At 39.6% G+C, this 16,819-nt stretch overlaps 1 protein-coding gene across 15 annotated transcripts in view; it reads right to left on the reverse strand.

Annotated features, from left to right (window-relative positions):
• The window catches only part of ASPRV1 (aspartic peptidase retroviral like 1), a 112,044-nt gene that overhangs the window by 83,919 nt on the left and 11,306 nt on the right, over positions 1 to 16,819 (reverse strand). For all 15 annotated transcript variants that reach the window (XR_006784348.1, XR_006784349.1, XM_045827014.1 and 12 more), the window contains one exon: positions 504 to 605. The gene's annotated coding sequence lies outside the window, so the exon portion shown is untranslated. The remainder of the gene's footprint in view (positions 1 to 503; positions 606 to 16,819) is intronic.

Here is a 16,819-nt window from a genome sequence, read left to right on the forward strand (position 1 = left end):
CCTCCAAGTTCCCTTCCCCTCTGACAGCTGTCTGTCTATCAAAGCATACGTTCTCTAAGCACAGGCCTAGCAGCAGAGAAAACTACAAAGGAAAAAATTATTTTGACTACCTAAAAACATAAAACTTCTAGCAGGAAAAAAACTGCATAAACAAAGACGAAAGCAAGATGACGAACTGGTAACAATTCTGTACCATATATAAGAATCAACACTTTAACTCTTACAAATTATTGGGAAAATGTGTAAAGGACATTAAGTGATCCAAAGTCCCAATGTCCAAATTATGTCCAAATGTCCAAAATATATTTGAAAAGATGCTCAATCTTTAATATTCAAAGAAATGTAAAGTAAATCATACTTATTGCATGCTACATCTCAGTTACTATTTGAATTCATTTTACTTGAATTAATTGATTTATCCCCTCACAAAATAGGTACTATTGTCATTATCCCCACTTTATTATCAAAAATGAAACTGAGGGAAGAGAGGTTAAATGACTTACCTAAGGTCACATAGTAAGTGACTGAGTCAGAATTCAGGACCCAGCAGGCTGGCTCCAGAGTTACATGCTCAACTACTGTTCAGTCACAAGACCATGTCTCACCTGTCAGATGGGGAATACAAAAAACACACAACCCAGTGTTACTCATAATATGAAGAAATTGACAACCTTATAACCGTTGGTAGAAGTTAACATTCTTTTTTTGTTGCTGTTGTTGTTGAAAAACAATGTATATTTATAAGTAAAAATGAATGAAAAAAATATCCTAAATTCCAAAAGGACTCTGTTCTTTTCTTTTTTTAATATATTTTATTAATTATGCTATTACAGTTGTCCCATTTTCCCCTTCACTCCCCTCCACCCTGTACACCCTCTCTCACCCATATCCCCCCTTTAGTCATGTCCATGTGTCATACTTATAAGTTCTTCAGCTTCTACATTTCCCATACTTTTCTTACCCTCCCCCTATCTATTTTCAACCTACAATCTATGCTACTTATTCTCTGTACCTTTTCCCCCTCTCTCCTCCTCCCACTCCCCTATTGCTAACCCTCCATGTGATCTCCATTTCTGTGGTTCTGTTCCTATTCTAGCTGTTTGCTTAGTTTCTTTTGGTTTTGCTTTAGGTGTGGTTAACAATTGTGAGTTTGCTATCCTTTTACTATATATGTCTTTTCTTTATCTTCTTTTCTTAGATAAGTTCCTTTAACATTTCATAAAATAAGGGTTTGGTGATGATGAACTCCTTTAACTTGACCTTATCTGAGAACCACTTTATCTGCCCTTCCATTCTAAATGAAAGCTTTGCTGGATAGAATAATCTGGGATATAGGTCCTTGTCTTTCATGACTTGGAATACTTCTTTCCAGCCCCTTCTTGCCTGCAAGGTCTCTTTTGAGAAATCAGCTGACAGTCTGATGGGAACTCCTTTGTAGGTGACTGTCCCCTTACTCTTGCTGCTTCTAGGATTCTCTCCTTCATTTTTACCTTGGCTAATGTAATTATGATGTACCTTGGTGTGTTTCTTCCTGGGTCCAACTTCTTTGGGGCTCTGTGAGCTTCCTGGATTTCCTAGAAGTCTATTTCCTTTGCCAGAATAAGGAAGTTCTCCTTTATTATTTGTTCAAATACATGTTCAATCTGTTGCTTTTCCTCTTCCCCTTCTGGTACCCCTATAATTCGGATGTTGGAACGTTTAAAGATGTCCTGGAGGTTCCTAAGCTTCTCCTCATTTTTTTGAATTCTTATTTCTTCATTCTTTCCTTTTGGTTGTTTTTCTCTTCCTTCTGGTCCACTCTATTGTTTTGAGCCCCAGTTTCCTTTCCATCACTATTGGTTCTCTGTGCATCTTCCTTCATCTCTTTTATGGTAACCTGCATTTTTTCATCTAATTTGCGCCCCAAATCAACCAATTCTGTGAGCTTCCTGATCACCAGTGTTTTGAACTGTGCATCTGATAGACTGGCTATCTCTTGGTCGCTCAAAAGGATGAGTCCTGGGGCATTAATCTGTTCTTCTGTTTGAGACATGTCTCTCTCTCTCTTTTTTTTTTTTTGGTCTGGTTGCTCCTGTTACGGTAAGGGGCGGAGCCTTAGGCGTTCATTGGGGCTGGGCACCCCAGTCGCTAGATTGTGACGTTGTATGTGGGGGTGGGGGCAGGGGTGGGGGCAAGGGTGGTGGCGGGGGGGAACAATGGCGGTAGCTCCATTCTCCTGGCCTCAGTCCCTTCTCTGGGATCCTGGGTTGCGTGCTCTTCCCTGGTCCACAATCGCCGCCTCACTGGGTCTGCCAGCTGCCGCTTGCGTACTCAGGGTCCACCCGCTGCGATCTTGTGCACCCCAGATGCCTTACGCGCTCCCGGTTGCCTTATGCACCCAGTTCTCCCAGTTCTCTCAGTTCTCCCTGTTCTCCGAGCGCTGCAACCCGCGCCAGGCTGCTCCTCTCGGCCCCTCCTACCAGTCTGGATGAACGGGTCTACTTCAACTTCTTGGCTGTCCGACTTCCATTCAGATAAATTCTCTATCAGTTCTGGGTGTTATTCTGCCTCTAAATTGTTGTTGTTCTAATCTTGGTTGTGTGTGGAGGTATGGTGCATCCACCTATGCCTCCATCAAAGTTAACATTCTTAAAGGTTGTTAAAATGAGTCAACATTTTAAATGTGCATATCATTAACTCGGCCATTGCATTTCTTGAAATTTATCCTAAGGAGTAAGTATAAAAGTATGCAAAGATCATAACATTTATCAGAGTATTTATCACAGACTCTATATAATAACAAAAATATTGCAAATAAAAAGCCCAATAGGTATACAAAAAATTCAACAAATTCATTCATTTAACAAATATTTATTGAGCACCAATTGTGACCAGGAACTGCTCCAAGTACCAGGTATAAAGTAACGGGTAAAAAAAAAAAAAAAATGTCTGTCTTCATTGAGTTTACATTCTAATGGAATGTGTTAGACAATAAACAAATACATTTTGAAAATGTATATCAAGCCCTGGCTGGTGTAGCTCAGTGGACTGAGCATGGGGTGAGGACCAAAGGGTCACTGGTTCAATTCCCAGTCAGGGTACATGCCTGGGTTGCAGGCCAGGTCCCCAGTGGGGGTCATGCAAGAGGCAATCACACACTGATATTTTTCTCCCTCTCTTTCTCCCTCCCTTCCCCCTCTCTAAAAATAAATAAATAAAATCTTTTTAAAAATGTGTATCAAGTGGTGCTAAATGCTATAGAGAAAAATAAAAGAGAAAAAGGAAATAGGAAAGAAAGGTTTGTTACAATTTTAAGTAGGGGAGTCAGGAAAGGCCTCACTGATAACAAATGAGCTAAATAGATTAAATATTAGAGAATAAAATGTATTACAGTATAGCCACACATTGAAATATAATTCAACAACTTACTCTGTATTGGTTAACATGAAAAGATATCTATAACACACAATCAAATGAAAAAAGATTTTCACCATACACACACAAAAAATTGGTAACTATGTGTGGTAATGAATGTGATAATCATCTAACACTATATATGTATATAAAATCATCACACTGTACACCTTGAACTTATACAATGTTGTATGTCAAGTTTATCTTAATAAAACTGAAGGAAAAGGTAAAAAAGGACTACAAAACAGTACTAAAGAAAAAAACAGGGAGCGGGGGGTTTGGCAAGGCACAGGAGAGGAACAGGGGAAAAATGGGGACAACTGTAAGTGAACAACAATAAAAACTTTTTAAAAACAGTATTAATGTATAATTCCATTAATATGAAATTACATGTACATATATGCTGATACTTTAAATGGGAGAAAAGAAAAACACAGAAGATTGATAATACCAACCAAGGGTCTGGAATGAGTGCCAGGCAAGTGATACGGGTGGCATTTGTTGTTCTCCCAGCCATTCACTCATCCTCCTCCCCACACTTATACTGTGTTTCAGAAAGGATCTAAGGACAGCAAATCCACATACCTCTACCAGTTCTTTAACTCTCCCCATCTTCCTTCACCCTTTTCCCTCCTCTTCCCAGAAGCCAGGCCAGTGACAGGATGAAAGGGATAAAAGCTTAAGATTGAGGTAAGCTGAGGGGGCATAAGAAGAATGGAGGGAAACCCTCCTAGATCTGGGTGGGATTCCTCTAATTTTGGCACATGGGAAACAGATACTGAAAGGCACACTTCCACCCTGCATATCTGTAAAACTTAAAACGAGGCTATTTGATTCAGAGTCCCTATTTCATCTCCTATTTATCCCCAAAAGCCTTGCAGAGCAACCAGGAGGTGACATTCACAGGGAGGTAACAGACGCAGTAGACCAGGGCTCTACACCTGGAACAAGTACCTGTATCTCCCTATGAGCAGAAAATGACACAGAGCTAAGCCCTTTTCCCCCGTATCTTATCCCTTCCTCCATGCCTGCACCTAACAAGCTATCCTGGCTAAGGTAAACTCATGTCCAACCCCACCCACCCACTACACCTTGCCACAACTACCCTCGAGTTTTACACACTTCTCCCCTAAGATTCTCAACACTAGGTTCCTACTAAGTTGCCCAAGGTGGTAAGACATGCTAGCTTGGAACATTTTCTGTCTGGGGTAAGGTTTTAAGTAACCTAGTGGACAGGGTCCAGATGTATCTGCTCTCAGATATGTAGGAACATACTACACTTCTTGCATAAAGCCACAAACAAGAAACTGGAAGCTTTCCAAAGATGGTATCCATGTTGCTATCCCCCCTCTCTCTCTCTCTCATTTTAAAATGTTTATTCATTTCAGAGCGAGAGGAAGGGGAAAAGAGAGAAACATCTATGTGAGAAAGAAACATCAATTGGTTGCCTCCCATATGTACCCTGACCGGAGATCAAACTTGTAACCTAGGATGTGGCCTGTTGGGAATTAAATCCCTAAACTTTTGATGTACAGGATGACGCTCCAACCAAGCTACACCAGCCAGGGCTATTCCCTATCTCTTTAGCCTGAGAGTAGGAGTGAGGGCACATGAGAGGTAGGGGACCTAGAGAAAGATTTAAGTGTTTGAAAATATTTCTCACATACTCCTTATCACCTCTTGGCTATCTACAATATGCCAGGTCCTGTGTTAAGTGCTGTCATATATCCAAGTGCTTTCGTATCACCAAAATGAAAAATCACTTTTATCAAACATCCCTATCATGTGCTACTAAATTTAAAAAGCCTAAGGCATTGGCCCTGGCTGGTTTGGCTCAGTGGATTGAGCACACACCTGCGAACCAAAGGGTCACTGGTTCAATTCCCAGTCAGGGCACATGCCTGCATTGCCGGCCAGGTCCCCAGTAGGGAGGGCTCAAGAGACAACCACACACAATGTTTCTCTCCCTCTCTTTCTCCTTCCCTTCCCTTTTCTCTAAAAAATAAATAAAATCTTTGAAAATAAAAAAACAAAAAGCCTAAGGCACAAACAGATCCAGATGTCCTGCTGACAGGTGAATACCCAGGCTTGAAATTAGGAAGAGGATAGAAATCTGAGATTCTCCTGAGGGTTGCAACATCGAAGTCTCACTACATACTATCAGTCCACAGGCTTAAAGACCCCATACCAGTTTTTTCCTGAGTTTTCAGCAGGGAATATCACACACACACACACACACACACACACACACACACACACACAAATCCTCCAACACACTTAAGTCTGAAATTAAAAGAAATTCTTCACTAGTGAGAGTACAAGATGAATCAGAGAAAAACCAAAACCAATCATCTCTTCAGAAGAGGAACCTTTTTTCTCTCCGTCTCTATCTCTCTCTTGTCTTCCTTGAATATGTAGTTTTTGAGCAACTTCTATTATGCTCACCACTAGAGGATGTAACGTAAGACATGTCTCCTGCCTTCAAGAATTTATTACATCTGGAAAGACAAAATCAACACACAGGAAACATGTTATAAAAAGAGAGCCCCAAGATTTCTAGTGCAATGAACAGGAAGCACAGAGATGCTAGTAAGACAAAGGGGTGGGTAAACTAAGACAAATAGTGGGGTATCCTGACATACACAGATATCTTCAATTTCACACACAATCTCTCTTTTTTGTTTCATTCTTAGTAAGAGATGTATTCACTGCAAAAAAAATCTCAAATACAAAAGTCCAAGACATAAAGTTGGGGATCATTCACTAGACAAAAGGAATCTTTCTCTTTGCTGTAAAATTTAGAGAGATACAATTCGATAACCTGTACCCTGTGGCCACACACACACACACACACACACACACAATGTTTACATTCAATTTTGTAGGATCATGTTTATAGGGTGAAGCAAATTGCTTTTTAAAAGTTTATAAAAAACACCCTGACCAATGTGGCTCAGTCAGTTGGGTGTCATCCCACAAAGCAAAACATCACTGGTTCGATTCCCAGTCAGGGCATATGCTTAGGTTGTGGGTTCAATCCCAAATCAGGAAGTGTGTGAAAGGCAACTGATCAATGTCTCTCTCTCACATCAATGTTTCTATTCCTCTCTTTATTCTTTTCTTCCCCTCTGTCTCTAAAAAACACTATGTTGACAGGTGAATAGATAAACAAAATGTGGCATATACCTAACATGGAGTATTGTTGAGCCCTGAAGGAAATCCTGTCATGGTACATGGATGAAGCTCAAGGACATTCTGCTAAGTGAAATAAGCTAGTCACAAGAAGACAAATACTGTATGATTCCACTTTTATAAGGTATCTATAGTAGTCAAAGTCGTAGAAAGAGAAAGTAGAATGGTAGTTACCAAGAGCTAGAGGGCGGAGAAAATGAGGAATTGTTAAATGAGTATAACAGTTTCAATTTTGCAAGATAAAAAAGTTCTGACAATCTGTTGCACAACAATGTGAATATACTGTACACTGTAATACTTAATGGTACACAAGTGGTTAAGATGGTAAATTTTGTTATGTGTTTTTTACTACAGTTTTTTAAAAAGGCAATGCACACGTGGGTTAAAAAAAATTCTGCAGCACAAAAAGATACACGTTAAAAAAAAAACTTCCAGAAGTCTGAGACATAGAGTCCTCCCTTTCATTCATACAAATACTAAAGATAGCATGCCACAATTGCACTTCTGCACCTTTAGTTTTCCTTTTATTTTTATATAGTTCATTTTTTATTGTATGTTTTTTATTACCATTTATCTTCCCTAGTTTTCCCTTAATGATAAGTCTTGGAGTTTGTTCCACATGTGTGTATCTAATTTTTTTCACTACCATTTATCCTCCTTAGTTTTCCCTTAATGGTAAGTCTTGGAGTTTGTTCCACGTGCATGTATCTAATTCTTTTTCATAGCTGCACAATATGGTAATATCTAACATAATTAACTCAATTAGTATCTTATCAACAAATGATGTATTTTTAAGCAAAATGTAAAGGCTTTGAACAGGAATTCTGCATATCTTCCCTCTAAGTAAAGATGTTCAGATTCCACTCTTTATGCTCCAAGCAACTATGAATGATGACTGATAACTGCTTTGGTTTGAATTTAATAGTGTTTCACCTTGGCTCATTTCTACGAGGCTATACAGGGGTAAGGGGCAAAAAAACCTGGAATTATCTTCTGGAGGCAGCCCCTTGTTGAACAGGCTTCCCCTGATAGGTGAGTGTTCTAAGAACCCATTTGTATTAGTGAACTAGCTGGTGTTATTGTGAGAGGCTGCATTCAACTTCAGTGAATTTTTTTTAAGACTCTTCCAATGCGTTTGCCCATTTCATGATGGATGATTTACAAGTGTACCCACCCACATCGTGCTAAATGTTCAGCAGTTTTTGATCAAAAACAGCATGACCCCCATACCCCAATTCACCCAATTTCTTCCCAAGTGACTTTTTTTTGTTTCCCTGATGAAAATCATCTTCAAAGGGAAACGTTTTACCGACAGGGAGGAGGCAAAACAAAAAAACAGCAGCAACACTAAAAGGCATCAAAATCAATGAGTTTAAAAATTGTTTTGAGCAGTGCAAAAATGTCTCAATAGGTGTATTGCATTAAATGGAGAGTACTCTGAAGGTGACTGAAGTTTAAACAGGTAAGAATACACTATTTTTTATAAATAAATTCTGTTTTCATGCAGAGTCTCTCCTTGTATATTGACTTTGTCATTATCACAAGAAGTCCCCAAGGCAAGACAGGAACATAGAAACATGGAAAATACACATCATCCTTTGAATATTATGGTCACCCTTTAAGTCCATTATCCTTATAAATGGCTTGTCAATAGTATACCTTTTACTGTGTTTAACTCTGAGGAAATTTTTAAAATATATTTATATATATATACTTCTATTACCTAAGCAATTTTTTTAAAAGCACCTCTTTCATTTCAGTGTCCCTGAGCTTGCTATTTGATTTCTTTTAGAGAGAGCACAGTGAGGTAAAATGAGTGAGGACTCTACAGACGTATCAAGGTTCAAATCTCAGTTCTGCTATTTCCAAATTAACCCCTCTCAGAGCCTCTGATTTGTCATCTGTAAACCAAGAGCAGTATTACCTATCTCCTATATATGTGAAATTACCATACAGGGCAAAAGTCCATTCAAGAGAACCAAAATCTTGTCTCTGTTGAATTAGCACTGCCTGGCAAGTCTAGAACTACTCAGAGAAGTGGTAAAGAACAACAAGGAACCTAATCAATTGATGAGAGAAAGAGGGTTTCTGTCAGAGGCAATAACACATGCAAAGGGTGAGAGCTGTGCAGAGCCACAAAGCACCAACACAGATACTAACAAGAAGCTGAAAGGTAATTTAGTCAACAAGTACTTGAGTATCTCTATGCACTAGGCACTAAGATACAACCATGAACAAGAAGGTCCCTGCCCTTGTGGTGCTTATAATCTAGTAGGAAGGAAACTGGTAAGTAAGCTAATGGAAGCAAACCGGGTGCTAAATAACATGTGTGTGAGTATCATGATGTTGCTTTGTATAGAGTGGCCAAAAAAGACCTCTAAAAGGAGACAATGCTTAATTGAAACTTAAAGGCTAGGGATGGTTAATGAGGTGAAAGGCAGGGTAAAGAGTGCTCCAGGGTGGGGGGTGGGGGTGACCACAACCCTGCAAAGACACTGAAGCCAGAGAAAGGAAGAAGAGGTCAAGCAACTTTGAGGGTGCCTGCAGGAGATGGAGACAAGGAGAGGGGCTTGGAATAAGCCCTGAGAAATAGTTTTTCTGGGCCTTGTAGTCCATAATTTGGACAAAATTGTGCAAGACTGTTTATTCCACACTGATACATTTGGACTTGACTGTATAGACAACAGAAATGCAATAGAGAATTTCAAAAACAGAAAGACAGGTTGGGTTATTTAATAGAACAGTGAAAGCTATATAAAGGATGGCCACAGCGGGAAGTGAGAATAGCTTGGAGACCAGCCTACACTAGTGCAGGATCTATGTGCACAGGAAAGAGAGGCATCTCAGACACAAATCTAAAGTGCAACTGGTAGCCTTCAAGATCTATGTTCTAGCCTGCCTTCTGAATCCAAAATCAAAGCCCCCTGCAAATCTCATGAAGGAGTCATTAACACCCTCCTCCTCACAGTAGGGCTCTATACCTACTATGGCAATGAGAAGAGAAGGTACTGGTACACAGAGTCATCCATTGTTCCCAATGGATGACTAAGGTTCCTAGGACCTTAGGATCCTAGTAAAGGGTTCAAATCCCTTTCCTTCCCCTTTAGGGGTGGGGAGGAGGTAGTCAGCAGAGTCCATTAAAGATGGAGTTTCTCCGAATATGGTCTGCAGGTGACCAGTGTCAGTCACCAAGGAAGCCCATCAAAATGCAGATTCCTGATTACCAACCCATACCTACTAAATCAGAATAGCTAGGATTAGAAACCAAGAATCTGCATTTTAAGTGAGTATCCCAGTTCTCCCCTCACCAACCCTTGCCCCATGGGTAATTCTGATGCATTAAAGCTTCATAATCATAGCTCTAGGAGGAAGGCTAATGGAGGACCTCACTTGAAGCTGGCTGGCAGTGTCAAAATTAGGGACTATATAGAGCCAAGAGTCAAGCCGGGCATGGAGTAATATAGACATAGGAGTCAAAATGGATTATGAAATTTGAAGGCCACAAAGCAGAAAATAGAAGGCAGGACATCAGAGCATGGGGCTTAGGGAACAGAGGAGTCAAATTCAGGAGCACTTGCATTCTTGGAGAAATCTCTAACAAAAGCTATGATTTCTAGCCCTCTTAGGTTGGTTTTGTTACTAGTAGAGCCCTAGGATGGGGTTCAGATGCCTTGCCTCATATAGGTCAGGTGACTGGGCCTTACACTGCCCAGTATGTACATATAATCAGTCCATCCAACCTTTGAAAATGAACACACCCTTCCTCAGTAAGTACTGTTTCTATGATTCTTTCTCAGCACCCACCACTATGCCAGCTACTAGGCAGTCTGCAGAAGAATTCCAGGCTACACAGAAAAACACAAGGATACCTATAAGGGCACCTCTAAGGGCTAATAACTAGCACTACTCTACTCGGCACATCAGAGACCCCCTAATGCTGCCTTAAACTCAAGGACCATTCCAGGTCAGAAACTTTGAAGTCTACTGCCTACACACCTTCAGATCCTACCATCTATACACACCCAGCCAGTTTTCCACTTCTCCTTACTATGCCTCACCAATAAAAGTACCAGTCTATATTCTACACTCCCGTGTCCTTCCCCAAAATTCAGAGAGAAATTCCACAGATTTAGGCTGAGCAGAGAGTTCTGAACTCCTGAGCCTGCAGAGGCCAGCTCCTATGCCTAGTTTACTGAGAGGAAGTCACCTGAAGGAGTGTTCACTCTACCTGAAAGGAGCAGCAGGATTGCTGCAGGCTTCTGTAATCTTTTTTCAAAGATGAGTTCATTGAACCTAGTGAAAAGAGTGAAGGCAGGCTGTTGGGAACAGAAACTGAAGTAGGGGAAAAAGGTAAGGTAGAAATTCTGGAGGAAATTAAGGCAGAATTTGACTGTAAATAGCACATAAAATACAAATAAAGTAATATGCAATCTAGATCAAACCCTTGTATGTGAACTACCTAATGCTTCTTATAATCCAAAAGCTGGTTCCACACTAAAGAGCTAAAAATGCTAGAACATAATTTAAGTAATCCTCAAGATTATTTATGGTCCTAATCCTGAACTGCCTGCTCTGTCTTTTCTTACACTCCACCCACTATCCTGATTCTCTACGTTTCTGAGCTAATGATTCAGCTTCCTGTTTCATCTTTGCCTCACCCTATCCCTAAAACCTTTTGCTTCCTTCTTTGCTTAGGATTCCACTGCACTCTCAGTTATTCTGCCATAAGTCACTAGAAGTAAATAATTGGCCTACCCAGAGACTCAGCCTTTGTCCTCAGCATTAACACCCCCTTCATGGACAAGTTCGCTGGCAGGCTTCCTTTGATTTTATGAATGTGTCTCAGTGAGACACAAGAATGTTAGATGGTTCAGCCAGGCAAACACTGGCATCACTAAAGATGATGGAATAATGTGAGAATTACAATAAGCCAGGGGCAAATGGCTAGACCTCATCCTGACATTTTAAGATATACTTTGTTTCCCCTCAAGTGATAGCCCTGGTATTATATCCCTCCTACCCACCACCCACAACTCAAGGGATCCTTCCAACCCACAGCAGATAGGACTAAGAATACTTGGTGGGTAAGACATGGGCCTTTATCCAACAGAATTTACAGTCTAGATAAGGAGATAAACACATAATTACAATATGCATGATAATTAAAGGCAATACTTGCAGAACTGTAAGGTTAAGAAGGCTAGTAAGGTGAAGTTACACCTAAGCTGAAACTTAAAGTATAAACAGGAGATACCCAGACAGTGGCAGGGCATTTGAGAAAGAGTGTTCTAGGGAGAAAGAACAGTATATGCAAAGGTTGTGCAGCAAGAAACCACATACAAAGAGAGGGGATGTACTGAGGCGGTGGGGAGGACAAGGTAGAGAGTATACTATGAGGCAGATGATACTGGACAGACCAAGAAGAGCTTCATAAGACATATGAAGCTGTCACATATTGCTAAGTACTATGCAAAAAACTAAAATAGGTGATATTATAGAAAGTACATGGGTAGCTACTTTAGAATCATTATAGGTGGTTAGGATAAGGCCTCTCTGAGATGACATTTAAAAGCAGCATCTCAATAAAAAGGAACCAGCCATTCAAAGATCAAGGGGAAAAGCATTCTAGGTGGGGGTATAGTATATACAAAAAGATCACTGAAGGATTTCTAAACAGGGAGATTAGATCACAATCATTCTTACATTTTATAAAGACCATTCTGGCTGCAACATGGAGAATGAAAGAGGGAGAAGATAAAAATCAAGACTGAAGACAGAGACTATAGAGGAGAGAATGAGAAGAATAACAACACAACGACAACTACGAAGACAACAACCAACTAAGGCAATAAGGAGGAGGAGGAGTGGAGGAAGAAAAAGGGGAGGGAGAGGGAAGGAAGGAAAAGCAGGAGCCAATCCATCCTTAAGCATTTGATATATATTAATTCATGTAAAACTCACAAATACTCTATTTGATAAATTAGGCAACTAAGGTACATAGTGGCAATGAAGGAGGAAAGCAAGCATTCCAGAAAGGATTTAAGAAATATTGGGAGTACGGGGGAACAAGTCCTAGTGATAAGCTGATTGATGGCTGTGGGAAGGGAAGGGAGGACTTACAATTACTACTAGGCTTTGGGGCCTAACAACTGTGTGGGTCAATGGTGCTATTTACCACATGATAGGACACTGGATGAGGAACAAGTGGGGAAGGGCAAGAGGCTGCATTTTGCCATGTCTGCAAAAAAATCTAGTGAAGTTGTCCATATGAGCAGTTGGATACTCTGGTCTGGAAAGAGATTTAGGTATCATCCATGTAGAGACATTAACCGAAGCCATCAGAGGATGAGATCACCTAGAGAGAATATGAAGAAAAGGGAAAAAAGTCCTAGGAACAGAATGCTGACATTTAAAATATAAGCATCATTCATAACAACAAAAAACTAGACACAACTTAATGTCCCATGATAAGAAAAATGCTAAATGAAATACAGTATACATATTCTATGAAACATTATACAGTAGCCAACAAGAATAAGTACCTTTGTGTACCAACATGGAATACTGTCAAAAGCATACTACTGAATCGAAGAAAGAAATACCAGAACACCACATAAAATGTAACCCCATTTGTGTAAATAAATAAAAAAATAAAAATAATACTTTAAATTTTTCTGGGCTCATACATATGTATGCAAACATACAGAAAAAAGTCTGGAAGGTACATTGCAAACCACGAACAGGTTATCTTTGGGGAATGCAAAAATAATTAAAATGTGGGAGCAGGAGTATTCAAAATATCCACAATGTATTGATTTCAACCTTGCTGTGAACCAAACTATTCTAAAAAAATAATAACTATAAATTTCTTTTAAAAGTGAGAACAAGGAGCCTGCAAAGGATATCCTTTCCTTCAGATACTAAGTTTTCTCTGTTCCTTCCATCCCCATCCTGATACTGACCTTGATATTCTAACCTTCTGGTTTTCTATTTGCCCATATCTGTAAAATTAACTCCAACTCCCATAATTCTATGTTCTATCCTATATCCTTGGCCTCAGGCTAAGACTGGCCACCAATTCCCAGGCTTAGCCAGAGCCCCAGGAAGGGAGGTCAGACATCAAAATCCTAAACAAACATGAGAGAATGAGTATAGATGCTCATCAAGGACAGAGATCAGGCAGCCTTGCTGGCCATCACAAGTTTCAAGGAAAAAAGGTATTGAAGGTTTGGAAGCAGCTCTGCAATGCTGGAGAATGGGGCCAAGGGACAGTCAGGCAAAATTAAGGGGAAATGGTATGGGGTAAGTTGAAGGAAGAGCCAAATGCTCTTATAAAAATTCCCAGTGAAGTGTTATAATATGATGGAAACCAGGTTTATAGCAAAGAGAAGAAGAGAAGCTGTATTCTGTAAATGGGTCAGCAACAGGGTATATATGAGTATTTGTCTAGGGGCATGCAGAAGAGTCTCCTCATATCAGAACAGCAATTCCAGGAGGAACAATTTAAAAGTTGACAAGCTGAGGCAGCAGAAAGCACCAGGATTTTGGCTCCTTCCAGATAAGAAAAGAGTCTCTACAAGAAAAGATACTGAAAAAAGCCTTTCCTTCTTTAGTAAACCAAAGACAGGAAAATATCATGGCAGATCTCTAGAGAGTGTGCTCTTAACTTTCAAATTGGAGGATGAAAGACAATATATTTGGTCTACAGGTTTTCTTTGCTGTGCAAAGAAATAATACTGCCTAGTCCTTACGCAAGGCTGATTCACCATCAATTAGTCTGTATCACAACCTGCTGAGCCTTATATCACACGCAGTCGCATACCAGACGGCTCCAGAAAGAAAACAACCTGGTGTGAGCTGTCAAAGTCCTCCCAGGTACCTGACCACACCCTGTGGGGTAGGTTTCATTTCAAAACTGAAAAGGACTGAAGGGCTGGGGAAATCCAGAGATCAACAGAGCCAGGAATGAGTGATTCCCAACAGAACAGACTCCTAGGCTGGAACTCAAAACAGAAACCAGACCACTGATAAGACATAGTTTATGATGTCTGTCTCCAAGCCTTCAGATGCCATTTTTATGTTTTCCAATATTTACAACAGGGCATGACCATTCTTATCCAACTTCTGATAATTAAATATCTAATTCTCCAAGTGTTCAATCAACTTCCTGGCTTTATTAAAGTTTTAGGAGCTTTGAGGTAGCTCTAATAGCTGGGATACCAGGGGACTGGTGAATTTTTCAGTTTTTCTTTCAAATAGGCCACATTTTGATCATAATGAATTTAATCACTTCTTCTTCATCTCCACACAAACCCTTGGCAAAACTCCTGTCTCACTAAAATATTTCCAAGTTGTTCATGATAGTCCTCTCATTAGAGCAATATTTAATACATTGCTTTCATTGTATTGAAAGTCTATAGCTCATCAAAGGGGTCAAGGTATTTGCCTGAGGTTCATTTTTATTTTTTTAAAATTTTATCTATTTATTTATTTTTTTAGCGAGAGGGGGAGGGAGGGAGAAAGAAAGGGAGAAAAACATTGATTGGTTGCCTCTCACACACTCCCCGACCAGGGACAGAACCCGCAACCTAGGCACATGCCCTAACTGGGAACTGAACCAGAACCCTTTCACTTTGCAGAATAATGCCCAATCAACTGAGCCACACTGGTCAGGTCTTGACGTTCACTTCCAACTAGCTGAGTGACCTTGGGCTCAGTTTCCTTATCCATAAAGTAAGGAGGTTGGAAACAGATGTAAGGAAAGCAATAAAACTTCCCTGAAGTTTTGAAGTCTAAAAGATTCATCACATGGCAAGCAGAGTTATTTGAAAAAGACACACACCTAAACATATCATGATGAAAATCTAAGCATGAAAAAATTTATAAGCTTCCAGAAAGAGAGAACAGGTTATTATTTCAAAGAAAAAAATTATCCAGTTGACAAAGGACTTTTCATCTATATCACCAGAAAATGAAGATAGTAGAAAGCTGCACACAGACTTTGTAGAAACTAGGACTACTATTCAAGAAACCTAAATCCAAACAAGGTATCATTTACATGCGTGAAAGTTAAAGAAAAAAATAATTGGATATATAAGGAACTTGAAAGTATCATCCATGCCCATTTTCTAAGAAAATCACTCAAAGAAGTGTCCTAGTCGAATAAATATTTAAGATTGGAAGTAAGCCAGGAAAGACAGCCCGGGCCAGGTAACTCATTTGGTGAGAGTGTCATCCCAATATGCCAAAGTTGCGGGTTCAATCTCCAATCAGGATACATATAAGAAACAACCAATGAATGCATAAATAAGTGGAATAACAACTTGATGTTTCTTTCTCTTTCTTCCCCTTCCTCTCTCTAAAATCAGTAAATTTTAAAAAAGGAGGAAAAAAGCTGGGAAAGACAAAGTATACATGTGTTTCCCTCTTCCCCCAAAAAAACCTTTTAATGAAGTTGTACCAGATGACTTTTGATAGCCTTTCCAAACACAAACAAAAATTGTCCTATACACAACCTGCTTGGCAGTCTGGGTTTGTGAGTCGTTCATCACCTAGTGGTCTGATGAAGGAAATGCAATTTCCTCAAGTGCCCAGATAAACTTCCAGCCATTTTGAGGGCTCTGTGTACAGGGCAGCAACCTAATGTCCTAGAGATTACAAGAGTAGGAGACTACCTCCAGACTCATATACAGTTGTACAGGTTCAGCTTACTATCCGTTCATTCTCCAAAAACATGGGAAGGGCCCACACTTTGTGCCTAACTACTCACAAGAAGTAAAGCATTTATTTGTTGCAAGGCTGTACTTGCAAAGTAGTAAGAGATAGAGATTACTTTTGTGAAGACCAATCTGAATTGAATACAAGTTTAGATGCTACAACAAAACTTCAAATATGCCTTATAAATAGAAAGACTGTCTTCCAACATTCACAAAATTGGTGTGTGGAAGATGGATTACCCATATTTTGCCATGTATAATGTTCATCCACATTTTTGGCCCAAACTTTCAGGAAAAAAATCTTTCATTTTAACCTTTTAATTCATTTTGTTATTTATTTATATTTAGAAACAAAACTGATTATCGTATTCCCAGGTATCATTTTGCATACGGATATCATTATTGCTTTCTAGAATTACACTTTTAACGCATAAGCATAAATAGAAGAATTAACATTTATATAGATATGGAATTAGTACTAGGCATGTGTAATGCATGTCTTTATTTTTCCCTCAAAA

Source organism: Phyllostomus hastatus, unplaced genomic scaffold, assembly GCF_019186645.2.
Source record: "Phyllostomus hastatus isolate PE091 unplaced genomic scaffold, TTU_PhHast_1.1 phas_scaffold_78, whole genome shotgun sequence".
Taxonomy (NCBI): Eukaryota; Metazoa; Chordata; class Mammalia; order Chiroptera; family Phyllostomidae; genus Phyllostomus; species Phyllostomus hastatus.